We start from the raw sequence: 3,029 nt of genomic DNA, 5'->3' as shown, positions 1-3,029 counted from the left end.
CCCTAACGCTAACCCTAACGCTAACCCTAACCCTAACCCTGCTTCACAGCTGTTTCTAACCCAAACCCCTAACCTTAACCTTAACCTTAACCCTAATCCCTAACCCTAACTCTAATCCTAACCCTAACCCTTAATCCTAATCCTAACCCATAACCCTAATCCCTAACCTTAACAGTAACCTTAACCCTAACCCTGCTTCACAGCTGTTTCTAACCCTAACCCCTAACCCCTCACCCTAACGCTAACCATAACCATAACCTTAACCTTAACCCTAACTCTAATCCTGACCCTAACCCTAACCCCTAATCATACCCCTATCCCCTAACCCTAATCTTAACCCTAAATTTAGAACTGTTTCTTTTGCACTAGCACAACGCAGTACACTCTTCTAAAGACCTTCCATTTTTCATGCATTATAAACATCACAGAATCTTTTCACCTACATGCACACACATGTACACACACATTCACATATACATTCACATACATATTCACACACAGATCATTCATTCTCCCAGACAGTCAGCAGCCTTGTTGCTTGATCTGGGAGACTGTGTGCATCTTGTGTCCAAGCACACATTAGGGGCTGGATTAGGCCTGATGGATTAGGCCTGCTGGATTAGGCCCACTGTCTGGCCCATGCTGTGCTGGGTCTGATCCCTCCATAATCCAGCCTCAGAACTCACCTCTCTGGGGCCCTGCGCACACGCAGCAGGAATAAGGCTGAAATAAGGCTGACCACCTGGACAGAGCCAACAGAACCCTCCCTTCCTCTCCCTCTCCCTCTCCCTCTCTCTCCCTCTCTCTCCCTCTCCCTCTCTCTCTCTCTCTCTCTCTCCCTCCCTCCCTCTCCTCTCCCTCTCTCTCTCTCTCTCTCTCTCTCTCTCTCTCTCTCTCTCTCTCTCTCTCTCTCTCTCTCTCTCCCTTTCCCAATAAAGAGTCAATTATGTAAGAGTAGATGTTCTGGGACAGTGTCAGTTGAGTGTGTCTGAGTCAGGAAGCTGCTGGTCACTTATCTGAACTGTGGGACATGATTTGCTTAAAGAATTAAAGGGTCACAGTTAAGAGATAATTGTGTGTTTAATTGGGATCTTAATTCTTCTGTAGTGATGTGTTGTTAGTGGCTTGTCTGTGGTCCATTTCTCAAGGGTCTACATAGAAGGACATATTGGAATTTGTCCAGATTTTAAAGGTCTTTCTGGTCCTTATCTGTTTTTGTCCCTGTACCAGTGTACTGAGATTGGTCAGAGCAGACTCCACACAAGAAAAGGAACATTTCTACGTAATGGTTGAGACTATAAGACCTTTGACATTTGATTAGCAGCCATCTTGGTGTTCTAGGTCTCTACTCACTGACTCCATGTTCAGAGAGAGAGAGAGAAAACACTCTCTTGTAGCTCACCTGGTGTATCAGATAGGGCAAGCAGCACTGAGGTGAAGGGTTTCTTGTCCAGGGAGCACACTTACTATCACACTGACCAGTCAGACACACACACACACACACAGAGTGATAAATGTAAAGGAAGAGAGAAGAGACCCTTCTCCACGCTCTACCCGACCATGACACCTGCTTTGCTGAGAATTTATTACAGTGAAAAAAAGAAAAATGGTTTTGTTTGTTTGTTTATTTGTTTTGTACGTTGGTGCTGTGCTTTACCCATGATCGCATTCCTGACTGTATTAGCAGCCCAGTGCAGACAGGGATAGAGAGATGGAAGGATGGAGAGATGATGGAGAGAGGGAGGTGGGTTTGGACACTTTGATGTCGGAGCAGCTCTGGTGGCTGGGGAATGCAGAGAGAGTGGCAGCACATCAAAGCTTGCGATTTGGTCAAATATATCACAGCTCTGCCTAGTCAAGGGAGAAGGAATGTTACACAAGAGCGAGAGACATAAAGGAAGAGGAATGTCAGGAGAGGAGAGAGAGAAATGACTTTGTGTGTCCGATAAGGTCTGCCTGGCTAAAAATACCCCAGCATTAGCAGAGCCAAGCCACTGAGCTCCGTGTTCACATAAGGACTGACAAGGACGCATGGACCGCTCCAAGCATTGGGGCGCCTGGGCGTCTGGGCGTCTGGCCTTAGGGGCATCTGGGCGTAGGGGCATAGGGGCGTCTGGACTTAGGGGCATCTGGGCGTAGGGGCGTCTGGGCATAGGGGCATAAGGGCATCTGGGCGTAGGGGCATAGGGGCGTCTGGACTTAGGGGCATCTGGGCGTAGGAGTGTCTGGGCGTAGGGGTGTCTGGGCGTAGGGGTGTCTGGGCATAGGGGCATCTGGGTGTCTCGGCGTAGGTGTGTCTGGGCGTAGGAGCGTCTGGGCGTAGGGGTGTCTGGGCGTAGGGGTGTCTGGGCATCTGGGCATAGGGGTGTCCGGGCGTCTGGGCGTAGGGGCATCTGGGCGTAGGGGTGTCTGTGCGTCTGTGCGTCTAGGCGTAGGGGCGTCTGGGCATAGGAGCGTCTGGGCGTGGGGGTGTCTGGCTGTAGGGGCATCTGGGTGTAGGGACGTCTGGGCGTCTGGGCGTCTAGGCCTAGGGGCGTCTGGACGTAGGAGTGTCTGGGCGTAGGGGTGTCTGGGCGAAGGGGTGTCTGGGCGTAGGGGCATCTGGGTGTCTCGGCGTAGGTGTGTCTGGGCGTAGGAGCGTCTGGGCGTAGGGATGTCTGAGCGTAGGGGTGTATGGGCGTCTGGGCATAGGGGTGTCCGGGCGTCTGGGCATAGGGGCGTCTGTGCATCTGTGCGTCTAGGCGTAGGGGCGTCTGGGCATAGGAGCGTCTGGGCGTAGGGGTGTCTGGCTGTAGGGGCATCTGGGTGTAGGGACGTCTGGGCTTCTGGGCGTAGGGGCGTCTGGGCATAGGGGCGTCTGGGCGTAGGAGCGTCTGGGCATAGGGGCGTCTGGGCGTAGGGGTGTCTGGGCGTAGGGGCATCTGGGTGTAGGGGCGTCTGAGCGTCTGGGCATAGTGGCGTCTGAGCATCTGGGTGTCTGGGCATCTGGGCGTAGGGCCATCCGGGTGTAGGGGCACCTGGGCGTAGGT

The 3,029-nt window shown here is 52.8% G+C and overlaps 1 pseudogene; it reads right to left on the bottom strand.

Moving 5' to 3' along the window:
• Nucleotides 1–2,199: 2,199 nt before the first annotated feature.
• LOC113568084 (uncharacterized) overlaps nucleotides 2,200–3,029 on the bottom strand; it is a 3,995-nt pseudogene continuing 3,165 nt past the window's right edge.

This window comes from Electrophorus electricus, chromosome 16 (assembly GCF_041902795.1).
Source record: "Electrophorus electricus isolate QZ-2024a chromosome 16, ASM4190279v1, whole genome shotgun sequence".
Classification (NCBI taxonomy): domain Eukaryota; kingdom Metazoa; phylum Chordata; class Actinopteri; order Gymnotiformes; family Gymnotidae; genus Electrophorus; species Electrophorus electricus.
Note: the sequence above shows the minus strand (reverse complement) of the source record. Positions and strands in the feature narration are given on the sequence as shown.